The sequence below is a fragment of the Halyomorpha halys genome, unplaced genomic scaffold, assembly GCF_000696795.3.
Source record: "Halyomorpha halys isolate HHAL.00 unplaced genomic scaffold, Hhal_1.1 Scaffold535.1, whole genome shotgun sequence".
In the NCBI taxonomy this organism is placed as follows: Eukaryota; Metazoa; Arthropoda; class Insecta; order Hemiptera; family Pentatomidae; genus Halyomorpha; species Halyomorpha halys.
The window spans coordinates 228,796-240,638 of record NW_027105174.1 but is presented as its reverse complement, the minus strand read 5'-3'; the positions used below and the strand labels follow the sequence as shown (position 1 = coordinate 240,638).

General features: G+C 30.8%; 1 long non-coding RNA gene across 1 annotated transcript in view; it reads left to right on the top strand.

Moving 5' to 3' along the window:
* Positions 1–7,248, top strand: part of LOC136796186 (uncharacterized) — a 256,981-nt gene extending 249,733 nt beyond the window's left edge. The window contains exon 4 of the long non-coding RNA XR_010843888.1: positions 7,209–7,248. This is a non-coding gene — a long non-coding RNA (uncharacterized lncRNA). The remainder of the gene's footprint in view (positions 1–7,208) is intronic.
* The last annotated feature ends 4,595 nt before the right edge of the window (positions 7,249–11,843 follow it).

The window sequence follows — 11,843 nt, the reverse complement described above, 5'->3', positions numbered from 1 at the left end:
TATATACGATTAATTTTTAATACAAAATACTTCGGTTTTCTTAATTCATGGCTTAGTGGAACTTAAAATTTTTTTTTTATAAATTATGGAGTATTAGTAGTTGTACCAAGTTGTATGGGAAAGATTTCACTTTAGAAAATGTTTATAGTACTCATTTTTTAATTTGTTACAAAGAATGAATTAAGAAAAACAAAGTATTTCGTTTTAAAAACTAATCGTCTATGTATGTATACATAATTAAAAGATATTAAATTCAGTTAGAAGTTTTTATTTGTTTATCATTTTACGTTTTTCTATTCTATTCAGTCAAATCTTTCGTTTCTCATCAATTCAAATTAAAATGAGTGATTAAATAAAAGTGGTTGTAGTGACATTGGAAGATAAATTAAACGCATAAAAAATGTAGCATAAAGGTGTTAGTATTGGAAAAATTGTTAAAGCTCAAAAAAAAATAAATAATATTTTATACTATTATGAAATATTTTGTATTGTATTTTAATTTTTTTTACTTTTACTTTCCTATATATGAAATAATTGTTGAATAAAAGTATTGCATTCGTGAGAAATGTGGAATCCGAATTTTCAAAGAAAATACTTGTTTTCTTGTTATTTGTGAGTCCAAATAACTAACTCTTGCCAAATCGGCTGAGTGCCTGCGAATGTATGTATGTGAACAGCCTAGTTTAGGAACGAAAAGATGTACTCAATTAAAGGTGTAACTCAAATTACTCATGTAAAGTATTAAATTATGTACCTAACTTTTTCAATAAAATATACAAAAAGTAAGAGTACATGACCCACTTACGTTTACAAATACTTGATTGACAGAAAGTATACAACTTGATTTTTTTTTTAAATATTTATTTATTGATATTTACAACTGTACATTATAATACATTTAGTAAATCTGATCTAAGTTAAATTGGAGTGTTACAGGCGTGTAAAGAAACTACCCATTGGTCTCCTCTAATGACATTTTACATTAGCTGGTCTCGTGGCCATCTTCTTTTCAGGCACCTCGGAGGATTGTCAGGAATGGAAGAGGATGCAAGGTTTGAAACTAGGGGGTTTGAGTGGTTAGGGAGTTCATAATGGAAGGAGTGATATTACATATGGAACATTAAGGTCTTTATGTATGATTTTATTTGTGACAAAGTAAGGAGCATTGAGGATTTTACGAACAACTTGATTTTAAACTTTTTTTTTGTTTCCCCTAAACCGTATCTAAGGATTTTTAATACACTCAACATATCAACGTATCTTCAAAAAATGAAAAGATTTTACAGTTAACTAAAAAAAATAAATAACTGTTTTCTTATTTCCACCATGGTTATAGAGGGATTCATAACCTTTTTATTATTGTCATAACAGCCATGGAATCACAAAAACAGTAATAGTTTTTTACCAAACCAACAAATATAAATATAATATGTGGATTTTTTCCTATTCTGAATGGTAAAGAATTAGTCGAATTTGAAAAGAGCGATTTCAACTGAAAGTAGGATAGTAAGCGAATGTTATATGTGTTTTCCTTCTTCACACTCCAAATCAATCAGCTCTCCCGTTTAACCGGCGATATCTCGGTGAGCTTATAAACTTGGAATTACTAGTCATTACAAAATGTTTATTTTTTATTCATTATTCAAAGTTAAATTTTCTCATTATTCGCCACATCATTTGCTACTTTTAATTCTGTTCTGAAAAACTTCTTTTTTAAAGCTTGTTATAAAGTTTTTGTTAGCTTTCAAGAATATTAGTTTCAAGTTCATCCAGTTAACCCATTCGAAATAAAATTTAATGACATATTTCAAGTGGCTATAGAACTATAAGGACAGAACGGACGGAAGTTTGGGTGGGCGGTAACACACAGTCGACTAAACTGGACCACAACACGGTCGAGTAGATTCGCCTTCAACTCTCACCTGGGTTCTGTGGTTCTCTCCTATATCACCTCATTTGCATTTATTTTATTATTTATATCGTGTATTATAATATTTCAATAAAGTTATGGAGATTTGAAAAATTTAAACGACCTAGTTTCTGAGCAGCCAGGCAGATATTACAGATTACTAATTGTGTGAAAAATAAATGTAATACATATAAATGAGAGTTTATTTATGTTGACAGTATTTAATAAAACAATATCGACATCCTGTTAAACTTTGAAAGTTTATTTTTTAATCACTAAATACAAAACATGTTCAATACCATATTAATACTTCAACAATGTTGATACAATCTAGTAAGGAGCTAGGTTTCGAAATAAATATAGATAGAGCCAACTACTTGGTTAGCAATAGAAACGGTACCAATTTTGGTGATATAGGTATAGGAGGAAATGAATTTGGACAGGTAGAGAGGTTTATATATGTAGGTTTTACGGTAAAAAGAAAAAAAAACGAAATCGACGTGAAAATAACAGCGATAGTAAACGCGAAAATACTCGTTATTTTTCAATTTCAAAATTCTAGGGTACTGCCCAGAAACTTTGAGAAACGTTGCTATTAAAAAACTATTATCCTTCCTACAGTTCTTTACAGGTGCGAAACGTGGTCTCTATAAGGAATGAACAATGCCTTAAAATTTGAAAAGGAATAGTACAAGAGCCCATGAGGAGAAAAAAGGCAGTTATCTCACCCCATTTTTTAATTACTTTAATGAAAACTATTTATAATTACTAGTCAAAATTGATGAGTTTGCTAAGTATAGGTAGGGGGAATAAAAAATGGCGGCTGTTCCAAAGCGATAAAAAAAACTAATTTTTCATTCGGAGCTCTATATCTTAAAAAGTAGGAACAACACAAGAAAACCTAAGAGAACGTCATTTAAAGAAGAGTAAATTTGCTAAAATATGAGCCTTAATAGAGTCATTTAAGTTAGATAGTTGGCGAGATATAGCTTTTAAAAAACAACATTTCATAAAAATGTTGTAAGGGAGTACTAAAAGATCAGTAGTTTATTATAAAAATTTATATCTCAAAACTATTTGACGTACAGATGTCTATTAGCACTCAAATTAAAGCTAAATAATTGTACTATAAAGTAGTTTAAGACCTTATCGTGGAATCCACTATTAGTGCTTCCTTTGCAGTAGCACTAAACGTCACTAGATGGATATATTTAGACAGCGATTGGTGGTATCATCATTCAACCTTTGGTTTCGCTAAGCCTTTATTTATTATTATCATTACTAATTAACCCTTTGGTATAAATGATGCTTAGACATTAGGTTTAAACAATGTAGAAGAAACTCACAATCATACACGTCCGGCATATTCTTAGTAATTTATATATTCGATATTCAAGCTTCATTCAATTTTCTATGTGAAAATATTTCTGGTTATTTTAAATTCAAAACATGCCTTTTCACGAAGCAGCTTGACTGCAAATAAATTATTATTTCGCTGTAATTTATCCAGGGCAGCTACACAAGTAGTAGACCCATTAAAATTATTTTTTTTATTTATTTATATAATCTGCCACAACATTGTTAAGCAATAAGTAATAGTAATAACTGATTACATTCATACTAAAATAAAATAACATAAGAATAAAAATAAATAAAGAAATGAAAAAAATTACATAAAAATAAATAAAATCTCTCTCTAAATATATAAAAACTGAAGGATAAAGAAAATAAACGTAATCAAACTATTTACATGAAAAAATAAACAAGTAAAATAACCACCAGTCACATTTATAATTTTATATACAATATTGAGCGCGAAATGTACTGCGCGGAAGTCTTTTTCGATATAGAGTAGGCTTTTGATCGAGTCTGGCACCCGGGACTGCTTTACAAACTCCGTAAATTCTTACCTCCTACATATTTTCTCATCATCCGTTCCATTCTTACTAATAAATTATTCCAAGTAAACCACAATGGTTCCTATTCATCTCTCTATTTTCAATCCACTGGTGTTCCTCAAGGTAGTATCCTCGGTCCCATCCTCTACACCGTCTATACAGCTGACATCCCAACAACTCCTAACACTATCCTCACCACGTATGCTGATGACACATGTGTGCTCTCAGTTAGTAATAACCCTTTGATTGCTTCCCAAACTCTCCATTCCCATATCACAACCCTCGAAGAATGGTGTCGAAATTGGAGAATAAAAATAAATACCAACAAATCACATTTACTCTTCGTGGTAAACCATCCGACTGCCCTACAGTATACTTTAATAATGTGGCTCTTACCCCTGTAGAACAGATTCGTTATCTTGGACTACACCTTGACAAACGACTAACATGGAATCCTCACACAAGCCTGAAAGGACAGGAAACTGCACGCAGATTCCGACTATTACAGCACTTACTAGACAGACGTTCTAAACTTCTAACTCATTACAAAAGACTGATCTACATGACAATAATAAGACCCACCTGGACATACGGAGTTGAGCTTCGGGGCTCCACTAAACCTTCGAATTCCTCTCGTATCCAATCCTTGCAATCCAAAATCCTTCGTAAAATCCTCAATGCTCCTTATTTTGTTACTAATAAAACCATCCATAAAGACCTAAATGTTTCTTATGTAACCGATCTATCCCGAACCCGATATTATTCCTTCCATTGTAAACTCCCTAACCACCCAAACCCACTAGTTTCTAACCTTGCTTCCTCTTCCATTCCTGGCAATCCTCCGAGGCGCCTGTAAAGTAGATGGCCTCGTGATTTTATATTGTAAAATGTTTTTAGAGTTCTACTGCTGGGTAGTTTCTCTACATGTTGTATCATATCATTATCATTATGTCATTATGATCAAATTTGCTTATTGTATTTTTTATACAGTTGTAAATATCAATAAATAAATAAAAATATATATATACAATATTTACACAATTGACGTGAGCATTCCTGAGCCCACTTATAAGGTGGCTATGTGCGTAGCTATATAAGTGGATACCCCCACGTGTGAAAGGTAAAACAGAGCTCTTTGAGATCCCAGCGCATCCCTATTACCGCATAAGATTTCTTAGTATTACGATGTTTGTTTACTCATAGGTTTCTTTTTAATAGTTGTAGTAGGTGAGTAAAGCTCTCTTAAAGATAATTTTCTTCAAATTATGAAGATGGTCAAGGATACGGTCACAAGATAACATGAATAGTTAACAATTGCCAACTAATTATTTTAGTTTTCTTTCGTACCGCATACCTCACCATCTTCTTCATAATTTAAATTAATACGGTCAAAGAAAATTTTATAAACATATATTGGGCACTGGTAATTTCTTTTAAGAAACTGGATTAACCTTATATAATTTTGCATCAATAGTTGATATTAAAACTTTTATAGGCAAAAGAACAGCTGCCGAATATAATAAAAAGTATGTAAAGGAAAAACGGCCATAAAAGATTAATTTAATTTAATGACTGGTATAGCTAATCTAAGACTTCCTTGGTCGCAGCGATCTTTCTAAAAGAAACTCAGCAGTAGTTAATCTTTAAAAAGACGGAAAATTCAAACTCAGTTGTTTCGAACATTTTTTTTTTTTTGTTAATCTTAGGTACTTACTACTTGTATCTATAAACGAAAATATATTTTATTTTTTTTCGGCCAAAACTCCCAATAGAATCCTATAATGCCTAACCATGGTTGGGGGTCAATGTTTTTCATTTTGTGGGACCGCCACTCAATGATAAAAGCAATGCCCCAGGCCGGATTCGAATTGGCACCGCCAATAGACTTCAAAAGACCGTGTCTTAACCACTACGGGCGACCCTACCGAAAATATTTTGATCATTTTATTATAGAAACATAATTTTAAGAATTGTTTGAAGTCACTCCCTGGATTATTTTCAGTCTTAAAACGATCTCATCTAGGATTGATTAGTTCCCTTGTTTGTTAATTTTCCTATGTCCCCTGATTTAACATCTTACATTTAAATTATTTTGTAAATTTGGGACGTCAATTTCATTCCATTCCTCTTCCGTTTATTAGTTATGATTATGTTATTTTTATACATTTTTAATTTATCAATAGCAGGTGGTCAAATTTCTCGAATCTTTTTTTTTTTTTAATGTTCTGTTTGTTTTTGTATTTTTTGTCATATAAATATGATCTTAGGTATTTGTCTATTCCTATCGTGTTTCTCGTTGACAAGAAATAGGTGTAATTGAGATATAAGTACAACAGTTTTTACTAATTAAACTTTTTTTTTACTTAATGTTTAATCTAAAAAAAAATGTATATTTTACATACACATGATTATTTATTATTACTTTTTTTTGTTAATTAGTGATTAAACATACGGTATAAAATTATGTTGTATTTTGACCAATTTTCATAAATAACAGTAGACATATTTAGCCTTTATTTGTTCATCACTTCAATTTATTCGAAAGGTAAATGGCTGATATGCATATCCATTATATTTTATAGAAACATAGAAAATGTTTTAAAAATTATTTAGTTAAATGTAAACTATAAAATTTTGATAGACATATGGCTTTATATTTATTATACTAGACGTTTATAGACGTCATTTACGTTAAAGGGTTAACGCCCATGTCTGACTAATAAAAATCAATAGTTGGTTGTCTATCATACGTTTTTTAAAATTAAAAGAGGTACAGATTTTTAGGATGAAGCGATAAAATTTTTATTCATAGAGCTATTCATGTATGTTATTTTTCAGATAGACTATGTTAGCTGAATACTCAGTTAACAACACAAGTTTTCGGTTTCAATGTTAATGCCGGCCATAGGCACTAAATCCATCGGTCTTTGAATTAATAACAATATGCAGAATTGTCGAAATGGCAAAAATCCAGTCCCTGTACGCGTTTAATTTGTAAAAAGTGAATTCGTCCGAAAAAATGTAGATTCAGAAATTTAATTCCATTAGAACTCGCATTTCGAATAAAATTATTTATTGTGTGACGGAGGTTGCATGTCGTTTGATAGGACGTACATACGTCGTTTGATAGGATGACAGTACGTTTCCTGAAAATATCGCGCAATTTTAAATTACAAAGATATTTTCACTCAAAATATTTTTATTCTGGCAGGTCATTTACTGTTATTTTACTTAATAACGTTTCGGTGAACTCGTCGTTTGCGTGAAGATTTTTTTTTTTTTTTAGTGATCCGTTTGTATTAATCATTACGACTAGTGTAACTTTTAACTTAATAGCTTCACCTATTCCATATTTTTTAAAAATATATTTATTATTATCTAATTTTATTTTATTTTTTCAGGTACGTTCAGGATTTCATCATAATAATCTGTTGTCCAGGTATCGTATTTTTTTAATTTACATTTTTATAATAACGAAATAACGAAATTCATTGAAATCGGACTATCATTAGCAAAGAAACCTGGTTTTATTGGCATAACTATATGTTTAAAAGTACTTTTCTAACTGTTTTTAGAATAACTCGAAAACTACAACTACACTTCTGGGCCATTCTAGCTAATTATTCTAGAAGACTAAGTTGAAAAAAAAGTCTTAATTGGGCTAATATTAGTGAAATAACCATATTGTTTTTAATTCAATAAATAATTAAGAATCGTAACTGGGACAAGTACTATATGGTTCTTCCAATTGCTCATAAAAAATATCTTTCTCCTCTTGATCCTTCTCTTCTGTAGGGCCATGAACACATATCAAACTAATGTTCCGGAAATGGCCCCTAATGCGAAGTTGGCATAGCCTTCCGTTAATTGGTTGCAAATCGAGGATTGAGGATTTTATTCGATTCGCGACCGTAAATGCAACTCCAAATCATGCTTATTTTCGCTTCCACTATATAGCGTTATGAAATTCTTGCTCTTTATATCACCTTTTCTAGTCCATCTCATCTCCTGTATTGCCAAGATGTCCAAGGAAGCCTTCTGCGACAAATCAGTAAGCTCTTAAGGAAAAAGGATGGGCCTGCATATTAATGGGGGAAAAACTGGATTATGCCGTTAGGTAAGAAGCCTCTGGAGCAGAGGCAGAGTCCCCTTGTAATGGGCCCCTATAATTTCGAAGTGGTAAGAAGTTTTTCTTACCTTGGCTCTATTATCAATGAGAACCAGGATGAAGAAGAAGAAGTTAAAATCAGAATTGCTGCTGGAAATAGAGCTTATTTCCCCATTGCAAGGCTAATCAAAAGCAAACATGTTAGCCGTACCACCAAGTTCACTCTGTACAAAACCTTGATAAGGCCAGTCGTCACATACGGTGGAGAAACTTGGACCCTGAGGAATAAAAGTATTAACCTGCTAGACAGGTTTGAAAGAGTAATTCTGAGGAGAATCTTTGGGCCCATAAGCGAGGATGGTAATTGGCGAAGAACGAAAAATGGTGAACTTTTTGGGCTCTATAAGGAATGTAGAATCTAATTGTACATAAGGATACAGAGCCTTAAATGGCTTGGCCATGTAATGAAGATGAGCGAGGAAAGAGTGGCTCATAAACTGTACAGTTACGTTCCGGATGGTGTGCGCCAACGTGGTAGGCCGAAGGGCCGATGGAGGGATGCTGTGAGGCGGCAGATGCGACAACTGAGGATCCCAGTTACCCTTACAGAAGATAGAGAAAGATGGTTGGCGGCCGTTGAGCAGGCCAAGGGCGGCTTCATGCACCTGTTGTGCATGTAAAGGAAGAAAGAAGAATAAGAAATAATTATAATAATATTGCGGACAATTTGAGTTCTATCTATGGTCAGATGGTTCACTTAAGCTGACTGTTTGCGGCTTTAGCATACTTGCTCAGCCTATACTTGCTCATTACCAGTGACGCGGTTAGAGGGATGCGCTGGGATCTCAAAGAGCCCTGCTCTACCCCTCACACGTGGGGAATAGAGTAGGCTCAGGGATCCTCAGGTTAATAGTGTAAATATTGTCTATAAGAATGTAAATGTGACTGGAGATTATTTTATTTATTTTTATTATTATTTTATTTTATTTATTTATTTTTCGTGTACATAGTTTGATTATATCATTGCTTTATTCTTCTGTTTGTATATATTTAAAGAGAGATTTTATTTATTTTTATGTACTTTTATCATTTATTCATTTATTTCTATTCTTTTTTTTTTAATTTTAGTATGAATGTGATCAGTCATCACTATAACCTATTGCCCTACAACGTTGGGGCAGATTGTAATATCAATCAATAATTAAAGTATTGAATATAATAAAAGAATTAGATTGCATCTCCGATAATTTTGATATACAACAAGTAAACATGAAGAATGTTTGGAATAACTTAGTGAATGGAACCAAAACAAAAAATCGTTGGATGAGTTAATCGGAGAGGCGATTGTAAAGACTTGATTCTGTGGCTCTTTCAATCACTGTAGCGAGGCTTTCAGATAATCATCTATGACCGATGGCACTCATTAATTCAACGGATGAATTCAGACGTCTATTATTTTCACATTCGATTCCTCATTTCAGTTTTCGATTGGGATAAAGGTTAAGCCTAGGATTACAGAGGCTTGCTTCAAAATTCAAAAGAACTAATTGCCTTTTCACTAAATTGTTAATATTCGTGCACTAATAATCAATAAATGCTTTTGTATATATTTGAATTTTTGAGTTTCTTGAGCATCAGTCAGATACTGCGAAACGTCGCCAATATAGTTAATATAGTCTTATTGACTCATCCACAAGAACTTCAAAAATACATATAATTAACAATCAAGAAAAAAGTTATCAATATATATGTTTGTGGTAGGTATATATTTTTTTTGTTGGTCATTAGGATCAGTCAATGATAGAACATTATTTTGGCGACGTTACGCAAATTTATTGTTTGTATTGTCATGCCCTACAATGAGAAAAACAGTCTTTTAGAACAAATACTTTCTTTAAATAATTGCTATAAAACTACAAGTGCATAGCGTAATTTCTAATTAATAAATATTACAATTAAAATATTGTTTAATAAAAATTTACTAACCGTTTTCTACATAGTGATCATACCATCTTCAGGTTTAGGCAAGAATTGAATCGGTTTTGAAATGAAGGTAAGTTTTGTTTAGGTTTTCCCATATTTAACCGGGTTTTTTTTCCAACAGGTATTCAGTCTGTTATTTATAATTTTTATTTTGTATTTTTCTATTTAATGTTGTTAATTGTGTCTTATGTATTTAGTAGGTTAGAATGACAGAAATTTAAATTTTGTACATTCGATGTTTTATTGAGAGTTCGATTCTTATTTTTTTAAATGTGTTGTACATAAAAAACGGCTACATGTGGGGTATGTGAATACCTGCTGGAATTAAAAAAAAAACGGTTAAATATGGGAAAACCCAAACAAAACTTACCTTCTTTTCAAAACCGATTCAATTCTTGCCTAAACCTGAAGATGGTATGATCACAATGTAGAAAACCCGACAATAGAAAACGGTCAGTAATTTTTTATTAAACAATATTATAATTGTAATATTTATTAATTAGAAATTACACTATGCACTTGTAGTTTTATATCAATTATTTAAAGAAAGTATTTGTTCTAAAAAAGCTGTTTTTCTCATTTTAGGGCATGACAATACAAACAATAAATTTGCGTAACGTCGCCAAAATAATGTTCTATCATTGACTGATCCTCAAGTTCTACCAAAAAAAAAAATGTTTCCATAGCCATGCCCTACAATCAAAAAACAAACATTTTTTAGTATTAAGAATTTCTTAAACTAATTATTTCAAAAAACTATAGTGTTAAATTTTATATCAGTAACATAAACATTACTTACAATGGAATTCCCCAACATACAACTCATCAAAATATCTAGTGGATATATTAAAGTAACCTTGTACCAACAAATACAACTTAAAAGACTCCTTTCAACTCCAAAAATATATTTCCAGCATTCAAATTCCACAAAGGTACAAACTCGTTTCATCGGACTCATCATCATTGTTAACCAATATACACATCTCCAAAATAAAAATGATTATTAAAACAAACATAAAAATATTCCTAAACCAGAATTTATCAAACTAATAGCTTCATGTATGGATAGAAGATGTTTTAAATTTAACAGAAGTTCTACATTCGTAAATTCGGATGCCCTATGAGATATAATGTCCAGATTTTAGCAGATATTTCTTTAGAATATTTATTAGATACAGTAATTGACTGATCCTCAGTATCCACAAAAATACATATTTTTAACATTAAAAAAAAATTATGAAAATCTACAAGTCAATGTTGCAGAAAGAGATTTTATTTTTTTATATTTATTTACTTATTTTATTTATTATTATTTGTGTATGAAAGTGTACAATTGTCTCTATTACCCATTCCCCATGTTTGTGGCAGATTGTTATATTATCAATAAATAAACGTGTGCAATATAAAAAAAAATAATAATACTGGAGAAAAATCTTTACAGTGATAAAATGTGATTTTAAATTAAACATTCACAAGGAATTCACCCTAAAAGAACTCGAGAACCGTATTTCTCATTTTTTTTTTTAGACATATATTTGTTAATTTTTTATATCTTTTTTTATGTAGTATTATATATCTATCACTACTTTTATCATTTATTTGTATCAATTATACGACATATATATTACGGACTTATATTCTATTTAATTAAAATGAATAGTATTGTATTCTGTATTTTAGGAATTTTTTATTCAATTTAAAATGGGGGATAAATAGGAAAGTTACATTAGGTTGAAAGAGAAAATATGAAAAAAAAAAAAGGGAGGGAAGGATAGAAAAGAAAGAAAGAGAAAAAAGAGGAGGAATTAAAAAAAAATTAATAAAGTATAGAAAGAAGAAAAAAAATCATGAAAAAGAAAAAAATATATAAAGGAACCAAAGAGATCAACCAAAAAAATTCATATTCTATTATTATATATTGTTACATGTTTATATATTGTCACTT